We start from the raw sequence: 12,220 nt of genomic DNA on the forward strand, positions 1-12,220 counted from the left end.
AATCTCTGATTAAACTACTGTACGTTGTAATTGAACTAGCATTTTATTAAAAGTAATTGAAGACTACTTAAAGTGTCAACTCTTAAAATAAATCTTAATGTCATCAGTATTTGGTTTTTAACAGTCATTAAAGAATGAACTAGAAACCTGCCAATTTGTAACCTGGCCCTACAATCAAGGGATTTGTTTTGAAACTATTAATTGACCAACAAGAAAAAGCTGCTGCAAATGAAAACGTGACCACTACTACACATAAAATACACTAGAAAAGACGAAAAATTGAATATTTCACTGCACTGGTTAGAATAGAATAAAAATCAGTTATTTTAGATTCAATGCTCAGAAATGGCTTCAATAAAACATATTTATTACATTAGTTCCTGCTTTTTACACTTGTTTGCATGCATCGAGTGAGCAAATGCATCCAGCAATGGGCGTAGCTATAACGGATGCAGGGGGTGCCGTTGCTGTGGGGCCCGGGCCAGGCCCAGAGGCTTAAGTGGCCTGGGCCTGACTCAACTGCACCCTAGTCATAAAATTGTCTCCCAGGTTTGCAGATGTGGCTGCTAAGCACTGTGTGGCATAATGCGAACAGGGGTGCACTGTGTGGCATGTGTACTGGTGGCAATACAAAGTAGCATATTGTATTGCCAACTTGGGGCACTATAATGTGACATAATATGAATTGATACCACTGTGTGGTATAATGTGAGCTATGACACTACTATGGGGCATAACATTAACTAGACCACCAGTATCGTTCATAAAATCAAGTAGGGCACTACTATGGGGTATAAATTGAACAACTGATGTGTAGAGAGGTACTTCTCTAGAAGAGTGTAAGAGACTATTCAAAATGATGCTATAGAGCCAACAAAGTTTTAGCTACACCTCTGTATACAGTATCTACTGTATAGATCCATGTAGTATTATTTTCTAATAACATTTAATCACTGTTGTTTATCTATGCATGTATCTATCTATCTATGTAATATTTTCAAATAACATCTAGATTTAAATAAGCTAACTGTACCATGATATCTCATATCCATCTTTTACGGCTAATAGCTTACTGTTTTATGCCAAGCAGCGATTTACAAAGCTGAGCGAAATCACAAGGCTATCTATGAGTGTTAATCAGTTCTTGATAAGCCTACTGAGATGATAAATTTGAACTTTCCTTCATGGATCACCTCTGCTTGTCACTCTATCAGTCTACGGTACAAATCTATCATCTATCTCTTTCTTTTTTTATATATTTATTTATGTGGTGTTATTTATCATTATATTCTATCACTATATCTAACATTTAGGTTTAAGGTCTATATTCAGCAAGTGTTGATAGTGTCCTGAATATTTTTGGACCACATCAACACAATAGTTTCTTTTTTGTATACTTTTCCCGCTATTCAGGTAAACCTTCTCAGGTACAGTGGTTGCATTAACATGGTGTCCCTGCGACTGCAGTCTTTTTATATATATATATATATATATATATATATATATATCAAAGTGAAAACCCGTCACTCAGCCGATTCAAAATCTATAGTGTTCCGGTGCCCTCCTTGGGTATGGCAGCCCAACAGGTAGACAGTAGGCAATGCAGGCGGCACTCAGTAGACTGCTGCAGGTGTTATTTTATTGTGATCTCCTGAGTGCCGCCTGCATTTCCTACTGTATATGTATATATATATATTGTAAACGTCGGTTTACTTGCAGGACTAAAAGCTATACTTTAAACACACATAATACACTTTAATATTGAGCCGCTGCGGCCGCTGTAATTAACCTTTCACCCTTATATTGTTCACAACCCTTACGTACACAAGATCGTATAGTGTCCGCACTCTGCGTACGTACGCCGAAAGGGCGTAGTGACTACACAGTTTGCGTACACAGGCCTATACGCTGTTAGCACAATGCAGCAGCCTGAGTGGCTGTAAATACACCTTAAACCTTAGCAAGGAAATGGGACACGACACGAATTGTAATTCAAAACTAGGTTGGGGTCTAACCCACCAACGGTTCTTTACTTGCAGGGGGTAACAATATAAACAATACAATAGAATAATGGCTACAATCAATGGTACATACGTGTTTGGTGTCGCCTGCGCTTCCCAGTCTGGTCCTCAGTCATCAAGGTAGATGACCTTCAGAGTCTGTGTGTGGCTGGGCATGCAGCTGGCTCTTTTATACAATATTCCAAACCCTAACACAATGGATACTGTAATCTCTTTGTCCATTGGACACAGGGATGGTCATTTACAGTACAGGAGAGGTCATAGGTTGGTTTGAATAGGTGGGCGATGTCTGTTCCAGGTGCACTTGCAGGTGGTCTCCTCTGGGTTCCCACCGCATACCAAATGTTCAGTAAACACAGCTAATATTTAAATTCTGCTCCTGCGCGTAACTATTCGCAGGAGCATGCAATCTTCTGCAAACCAACACCGGAATATTTCCCTTAATATACCCTACACCTGGATACCAAACACCACCTTATAACCTTATTCTGTCCCCTCCTATCCTGTAAAGGTGAATCCCTTTGTTCTGATACCATTTAAACTGTTGTAACTTGCTGGTGTGGTGCAGGGAGACTGTGTACATTGTGCACTATTTGGATTAAATATGTAATGTGTTTTTATGGCTTTTCCATGTGATCACAAACCCTACCGTAATTACCCATACCACGCGCTAATACGCAGGACCGCGGGAGCGACCATATGCAAATTGCAAATATGTGCACGCACGGCAGAATAAGTATGTGCAAGGAGGCCATCTGTGTGTAGTTTGTACGTGATGTGTGTATTGCAATATTTTTCAACTTTGACAGTCCACCCTTTGGCAGTCACCAAAAACTGCCACTAACTAATCAATAAATATAAAAATATCTATACAATATATACAGAAGCTTGGGTAATCGGAGGAGAGTTTGTAGGTTGGAAAAGTATGACCTAGTGGGATAGTAAAAAGCATGTGTGTATGAATCCATGTCTGAGGGGCATGTATCATCATGCCGTATATGTTCTAAATAAGCTTCGAGGTATTGTGAAGTATACATTAAATCCTTCTCATCCCGTATTAAGGGTCTGTAAATGGGCCAACAAACACTACCGAGCTCTTTTCGGCTTCTTGTTCTAACAAATGGGGTGCACATTTAGTTGATGATACATGGAGGGGGAAAATATGTGAGTGCTTGTATATGTGGATATCACCTGTCGACTATGTGTGCCATTAACTGGAGGTTGAAGAGATGAAGATCAGACACATATATAAAAATACATTCACATAAACATTTTGGGTAGGGCTGACGTCTTTTCCGGTTGGATGTATCTGGGCAGAGGGGGAGACATAGAAAAACGGGTGAAAGAAACAGGCCATGAAATTCATTTGCAATCCCTATCATAACGCTGTCTCTATGGAAATTATATCTGCTGCTGTAACAGCGCCCTCGCTCCATAGAATCATCAAATTTGTGCCGCGTTAGAATTTGAACATACCTAAATATCAAACCAATAATTATGATGATTCCCAGGATACAAAGGAGAAACTTCCCCACACTCATAATGACATTTTGAGCCCACTCTCCTAAACCTGAGAACCATTTGCGTGGGTTCAACCATGAGACCCAGCCGGTCAGTTCATTACCCACAGTCGCTAAGGTAAGGTTGTGCTTCCTCCTGAACTCCCACTTCAACTGCAAGATCTCGTCCATCTTCTGATCGATGATCTCCGTGGGGTCGTCAGTGCTGTTTGTAATATACGTACAGCACTTCACACTATATTGAGTTGCCAGAGTAACACAGTACCCACCTGTCACGGCTGTGACGTAATTAAGGACCATCCTATGCTGGATCAGTTCCTTCTTGTAGGCTTGTAACTCCCTTCCCGTATACCTGAAGGTGCCATCATACATCTCAGTGATATTATCTATCAAGTTCGCTAGCGCATGGATATACCTATAATTTATAGTTCCTGTGGCAGTACGGGTGATGTCTAATGCGAGAAGGAACTGAATCCCGGTGGATTCGTGGATCAAATCAGAGGCTGCGTGCTCTGCCATATCTATGAGGTGTCTCTTGATGATGTGTTCGTAGTGAGTATGAGTATAAGGAGCCTGAGCACTGCGGTGAACGTCTTTCATTTTATCATGGGTTGTGGTCATGACCTCTGGTAGTACTCTCCCAATATAACACAATCCCTCTGAGCTCGGGGCAAGCCACTTGTACGCTTTCCTCCCACATATGAAATAGGCATCATCTGGGAGAACATAGGGGACAAAATGTAACATCACCATATTGCAAACTTTCCAAGTAAAGAAACCAATCCCTAGTTCTCCCATCTGCTCAGTACAAGTATTGGCCTGGATGATATGAGCACAATACCCTGACAATAAATTTCCAACCCACATGGTCTTGCTTCCACGGGTAAACCTGTACCGAAAATACCTCGCACTGTTGGCTTTTTGGCGTACAAGTTCAGAGTCTATGGGTATCCTATCAGCTCTGTGTGAAAAGGTCATTGTCTGGTTATTCCACGTCACTTCCCAATTTCCTGGTTTTCGATAATTGGAAATATTAAAACACAATAAGGACCTGTCTACATGATATTGGTGGAGCTTCAAACTAGGGGGCCTAGAGATATTGAATTTCTTGTCCACCGGTCTCCCACCCCGTAATTTGAGTACCTTATCTATTTATAAAGGGTATGGTACTAATCCTGACTTACTCTGACCTTGAGGTACCTGTGAGCACACCCAGCATTCTGTCTGGTTTAAGACCTTACCCACTAGTGAGTGGTAATCACTCAACGGATGGCGGTCCATGTCGATATTAAGGTTGGACTGACATCTCTGAATGCACCCATCCTCGACTATGGCCCTCATTCCGAGTTGTTCGCAGCGGATCATCGCATCGCAAACGGCAGGAAAACCACAAACTGCGCATGCGCAAAAGCGGAAATACGCATGCGCAAGCATAGCGATACAACACTTGTGCAGAATTACTACAAAGAAAACAGCTCATAATACACAAACGAAAACGGGGAGTGGCGGAGGCGTGGCAGAGGCACGGCTTCGCAATCCTACGACATGGGCGTGAAAGTGGGCGGCTAGTGTGGGAGTATGCATCCAGCAGTAGGCGTGTTTTTGGCAAAAATGCGTATCCTATGTTAAAAGTGCATAACAAATTTTCGCTATCTTCACGCAGCAGAAGAGTGAGTCTGCAGCTACTCAGCACTTGCGAAGTACTGTTACAAGTATGTGTCTGCTCTAATTAGCAATTAATTAGCAACTGAATTCACCTGTTGAGCATTTACTTGCAAAACACTGCTCTTACAAAATAATACAAGCAGCAATTATATGGCCACTTCATATTTGTATTGTTAGCACAAACAAATCTGACACACTCACAAATAATGCACTGTATTTTTTGAACCAATAAAAATTAACTGATGTTAAATGCATGTTTTAATTATTTGTTTTATAATCTCAAATGTGACTAAACTAACTAATAAACTACATCAGCTAAATCTTCTCAACATAGACATATTCCTTTGTACATACCAAATAACATGAGCACCGTAATGCAGCCTACATTTAATGTGACTTATTCTTTAAAAAAAAAAAAAAATGATAAAAAAAATATGTGTCCATATCTAATACTATGGTATGTTGCCCCTAGTAACCCAAGTTTTTTTTTGGCTAATTTTTTTGTATATGTTAAATTAAGTGTTGTGCAAGGCATACAGATTTAAAATTACACTATGCAATGTTTGTCTTAATATTCTGAATGTTCCCTTGTTCCACAAATGTCAATATGCCATGTTCAAGTTTCCAGGGCACAGTTTTCATGAGTGCATAACCTTTAATAAAACACACAAACAATTGTAAAGTAATTTTTTTTTACTTCAAATAAAGTTCAAAATCAACACAACATGGCTACAAATGAGCATCACATACTGAGATGGACATAGCAGCAAGCAGATGGCATTGGGCAAATGCACATAGCAGAACCCAGTACTATGGTAACCCCTTATTCTGCCAGAATTTGATTTTTTCAATTAAGTAAGTGAACCCCCAGCCAGACTAAACTTTTAGGGGAACTGAGGTAGATTCCGGAACAAACACACAAACATACACAGCACGCTAGGAAGAGGAAGATGGCTCAGGTGTAGGCACAAATAACTCACAGGCTACAATTTAAAGAAAACATTTCACTTTGAGGGAGTTCTACATTCTGGCCACACAAGCCAAAATTAAAAAATACATCGAGGCAACATGTAAAACATGGGTGCTGCCCATCTGGAGAGACATCACTTTCTCTTTTTTTTCCCCGCCTGGTGATGTTCTTCTTGGCTTGGTCTGCGGAGCGACCTTCGAGGGCCCTGCCCAGTGGGATGTTCTTCCTGGGCAGGGGGAGGGGAGGGAGCCGATGTGGCTGGCTCTCTGCCACTGTGGGCAAGGGAGACAGCGATGTCCTGGAGCCCTTGCCGAATGGAATTGGCAAGTTCATGGAAGGAGGAGGCGAGTTGATCTTGTCCCTACCTGATCTCTGCCAGACCTTGGCAGAGTTGAGCTACACTTTGCTCCACACTGGTTCTGTGCTCAGTGAGCCGGACAGGTATCTGGCTTACCTCCCGGAGCATCCTGTCCTGAAAAGCATTCAGGCTCTCACCATACCTGGCTATTTCAGTCAGGATTTCTGGGATAGCAGAGGGTTGGGTGGGGGGGCCAGTTGGAATCTGGATGGGTGGGATTTGTGGTCCCACACTGCCAGACACACTAGGTCCCTCCACCTCAGCCTCAGCCACATAACCCTCCTGTGACTCTACCTGCTCACCCCCCCTGTGCTGTGTTATGTGCAAAGCCAATAGAAGAATGAGTGGAAAAAGAGTAGATAAAAACAATGAGATTTTTGTTTAAAAAAAAAATCTATGTGTGTAAACTTACCTGGCAAGTCATGTGCATGGAGTATTTCAGGCAGGTCCATGTCCATATAAGACACCCCAACCCCCTCCTCGTAGCTCACACAGTCCATCGCTATCTCCTCCAGATCTCTGTATTCCACAGTGGCAGCTGGTCCTTCCCCTGTTGCCCTCGAGGCATTCCACTCCGCAGACCTCTTGCCCTTCAGGCGGGATTTGAAGTCGGCCCAACTACATATGTGGTGAAAAACAGGGGCAAGGTAGTGTTAAATTTTGGAAACCTGCTTTAATATATAGTACACATGCTATGCATTTGGTTGCTATAGGCAACATCACATCTAAGTTACTTTTTAATAATACTTGGCACAGAAAATGGACTGGCAATATACACTTACCGTCTTCGAACTTCCTGCGAGGTGTGGACTATTGAGCCGACTTCATTAATAGAATTAGTGATGTCCCTCCAAATTCGGTCTTTGGTTGCAGCACCCATGTTTTTGGGTCCTCGATGTATTTTTTGCATGGCCTGTGTGACCAAAATCCGTAACTCCCTCTTAGTGAATGCGGGCTGTCTTTTTTTTTTCTGGAAGTAGCCTGTGAGCTATCAACCTGACCTTCATCACCATCTTCCTCTTCACTAGCTGCTTGTGTAGTTTGTGTTTGAGCTGCTAGTCCAGAATCACCCTCAGTTTCCCCACTAGCTATGTCTGGCAGGGGATTCACTCCTAACTCCTGGGTAGCAGAAGGAGTTTGTATAGTACTGGGTCCTGGTATTTCTGAGTCTGCATTTGCAAAATCAAGCATCTGCCTCCGCAGTGCTAATCTTCTCTGTGTTAGTGCTGCCATCTGCTTCTGCACCTCGTCCATCTCTGCTGCCGTCTGCCCATGAGTAGCCATGTTGCTGGTAGCATGTGAGTTTGCACGAGTGTTCAGGTATTTATAGCTGCTTGCGTTTTCCGGTGCGGAATTCCGTGCAGGTGTATATTATGCTAATTGGTCCAGTAATTGCTGCACTGGCTATATGAACGCCTTGCATGCAGCCTGTGTGTGGGTGTATGCGGAAAATTACTAAAGCACGGTGGACATTTCTGAGTGAGCACATTTGAGTGATTTTTGAGAGTATTTTATATTGTTCAGTACATTTTTTAAAGGCAATATTCTCCTTTTCATGTATGTTGTGTTAGATTGTTGTATCCAATAGTTTTTATTAGTTTATAAAGTATTTATTTTATATATGTGTGAAGACTAATATGTTTATGATGTGAAGTCATATTTTAATAATATGTGTGTGTGTGTGTGTGTGTGTGTGTGTGTGTGTGTGTGTGTGTGTGTCCGCATGTGCGAATCTCAGCCCATGAGAACTATATAAACTGTCCTGCACATCAATGTACACATATCAATAAAGTTGATTACAGATGACACCATACATTTCCAACCAATCACATGCAACCACAAACTATAAATATAAGCCCATATATGGAAAACGCCATTGCCATGATGCGCGCAGCAGCATTCACACGCCGCGAGCTGCGCGTACTAGTGGCAGTGATGGACTGCCGCGTAGGCCGCGCAGGGCCCTTTGTCCCAAATAGGGTGAAGCGTGAGGCCTACGCGGAGGTCCGGCGCTTATTGCGGACCCGCGTCCGCAGCCGGAGGACCGTAATACAGTTGGAGAGGCGCTGGAGCGACCTCCACAGGAGTACGCCGGACCTGTTGGCGGAGCTCCGCCAACAAATCCGTACCCTACGTAGGCGCAGTAAGTAAAATATTACAGTACATAAAAGTTTTTTAGCAAATACTTTGCATACTTTCACTAAGTGAGAGTGTGTAAATTAGCACACTTACAATAAACTTGTAGAATAAACATGAGTGTGTGTGGGTAGGGCAAGCAGTACTGACTGTGTAGCAAGGTGCTTCTGAAAAAGTGCATGTTGTTGTGCAGAGTTGCTACACAGGCTGTCAACTGAACCCAATAACTTGCTCAGTGTGGAAATTTTAATAAGGTGGGGTTTTTTTTAGAACTGGTGATGTTGCCTATAGCAACCAATCAGATTCAATCTATTATATTCTAGAAGCAGCTTAATAAATGTTACATATAATCTGTTTGGTTGCTATGGGCAACCTCACCAGTTTCAAAATTAGAAAAACCTATTAATGTTACCCCTGTGTCTTTAACATGGGACAGAACAGAGTAATAGAAAAATGCTGTTGTAAAAAATTTTCATGCTACAACCAAAATATTACATATGTCATTCTAGGGTGAGCACAATGGCAAGCTGCTGCTGCTGGGAGCCCCGACCAGTCCCCTTCTGAGCCACCCTCCCCTTCTCACACCCATTCCCCCTCTCCTTCCCAGTCCCCTTCTCAGCCCCCCTCCCCTTCTCACACCCATTCCCTCTCCTTCCCAGTCCCCTTCTCAGCCCCCCTCCCCTTCTCACACCCATTCCCCCTCTCCTTCCCATTCCCCTTCTCAGCCCCCCTCCCATTCTCACACCCATTCCCCCTCTCCTTCCCAGTCCCCTTCTCAGCCCCACTCCCCTTCTCACACCTATTCCCCCTCTCCTTCCCAGTCCCCTTCTCAGCCCCCTCCCCTTCTGTCGCCCAATCCCCCTCTCCTTCCCAGTCCCCTTCTCAGCCCCCCTCCCCTTCTGTCACCCAATCCCCCTCTCCTTCCCAGTCCCCTTCTCAGCCCCCCTCCCCTTCTGTCACCCATTCCCCCTCTCCTTCCCAGTCCCCTTCTCAGCCCCCCTCCACCTCTCTTTACCAATACCCCTCTCTGTCCCCCTCCACCTCTGTAGGACAAACCACCACTCCGCCCACCTCACCCTCTCTTTCCCATTCCCCTTCTCTGGCCCCCTCCCCCTCTATGACCCAACCCACCTCTCCGCCACCCTCCCCCTCTCAATCTGACCCACCCTCTGTACCAAGCTCCCCCTTCCAGCCTCCTTCCCCATCCAGCCTCCTTCCCCCATCCAGCCTCCTTCCCCCATCCAGCCTCCTACCCCCATCCAGCCTCCTTCCCCCATCCAGCCGCCATCCCCACCTTCGGAATGGGCAGCAGAGGCCCCGGAGGCACTTCTGGGAGGAGATCAAGTGGCACAGGACAGTAAGTTGACACTCATTGACATTTAATTTTTAACCGAATTTAACTGCACATTCTAATAAATGCAGTGTTGTACTGGGTAAAATCTTTTGCCAAGGTAAAATGTTTGTCTTCTTCATCATGGTATGAATGTTGCATTTACATTTGTGTGAGGAACATTAGCTGTACAGTGTCTACGTCTGCAATGTTGAGGATGCCCACTCTAGGTCGACACTCATTATGTCGACAGGGTTGCCCAGGACAACAGGGTTTGTATGTGCAACATTATCTGCTAAACAGTTAGACGTGAGTGGAGTGTAGTATGTTGTTGGACTTTTACACTTGTGGTTGGGTATTCCAATATTTGCACATTGAATTCGCATGCTTCACTTTGTTAGGCTGGCTAAGGACACAGTGATTTTTGTTGTGAAATTTACACTCAAAAATAAAGAACATTTAATTTAAAAACATGTTGGACCTTATGTAGTAAGTAAGGCAGGCTTTCAGGGAGTGTGGGTATGCTACGATATGTTGTCCTTCTGAAGATGTTGATATGCAGTGTGATGATGCAGGGCCAACCCCCAAAAAGATAAGTCGGCTTCACTCCAGATGTGAATGAATGCCAACATGGTGTTACATTTACTAAGATGGTAGTTCTCTTTAAGATGGGATGTTGCCCATAGCAACCAATAAGATTATACTTGTAATTTTTGTGGCCCCTTCTACAAGATAATATGTTGAATTTGATTGGTTGCTATGGTCAACGTCCCATCTTAAATAGAACTCCCATATTAGTAAATTTACCCCATGGTGTGGTACACTTTATTAAAAAATAATAGTTAAAAACAAACATTGCTGAGCAGGCTTCTGTGTTGTTCTGCTACTGATTTATCCTTAAAACAGACATGATGTAGTCACTTAGGCATTAAAGCAGGCCTGTCCAAACTGCGGCCCTCCAGCTGCTGAGAAACTACACATCCCAGCATGCCCTGACACAGTTTTGCATTCTCTGACCCCAAAACTGTGTCTTGACATGCTGGTATATGTAGTTTCACAACAGCTGGAGGGCCTCAGTTTGGACATGCCTGCATTAAAGTGTGCTTTGTGCCTTGCTAGTATAATAGGTAATGTGAGTAAGTTAGTAATGTTTTCTATGACTCTTCTTTTCAGATGCTGCAGTTGGAGATCCAACCAGTTTGCCAGAACTTTTGATACGGCTAAAAGGCAATTTACGAGCCGTAATTGAGGACATTGAGGCCATTGAAATTTTTTTTTTAAATTATAATTTTAATTTGTTTCACAATTTAATTTCTTTAATAAAAAAAAAATTGTTGAAGTTAAGCAGGTGTTGTGTTTATTTATGCTATAAAGGAACAGCACATTGGCGTTCAGAAATTGGGGACCTTAAACAGTTCACACATCTTACTTAAGAATAATTTCATAAAAATACAACAACAATAATTTTTTATTAAAAATCATTAGGAGGTTATGGATTATAAATACATGTAAACACATTTATTCACACACTACACATCTACACAATACTTCAAACATTTGCATTAGACCAGGCACATTTCCAATATCTATATTTGTAATTTTTCCACATCAATGTTTATGGCCAATTATGGCTACAAAGTGTTCTTCTGGTATTCTTTGAAGACTTAATTGGTCAGGACCATTGTCATTCATTACACTAATTGGATTCGTAATTGAGGAGGGCTTGTGGACTTTAAACTGAAAGGTGTAATTTCACTTAATAGAAAAAAAAACCCATTGTTGTGCGTTTTTCCGCAAAAGTGTGCACTTTTAAGAAGAATGTGTAAATCTACTAAAACTTAGTATTTTTACGTTGAGGTTTGTGTTAATGCGATACTTTCACATTGCTGCAATGTCATTTGGCGTACGCCCACATTATGTAATACTGCGAACAAATTGGCAAAAATACGTTGGGGGCGGATATTCGCAATTTTGCAACATGTTCGCAAGTTTGCTCATACCTTGTGCGAACGAAAAAAATAGCGAACAACTCGGAATGACCACCTATATTCTCACAATTCCTACAAATACTGTACAATATTCATCAGACAATAACCCTTCACAGTGCCTCCGAGCTCCATGACTACCAGAGCGCTTACTGATACCAGCCTTTACTCGAGTGATGTGCTGCTCCTGAGATCCTACAAATTCGTACTCGCCATCAGAACCCATTCCAGATCC

The sequence above is a fragment of the Pseudophryne corroboree genome, chromosome 1 (genome assembly GCF_028390025.1).
Source record: "Pseudophryne corroboree isolate aPseCor3 chromosome 1, aPseCor3.hap2, whole genome shotgun sequence".
Lineage (NCBI taxonomy): Eukaryota > Metazoa > Chordata > Amphibia > Anura > Myobatrachidae > Pseudophryne > Pseudophryne corroboree.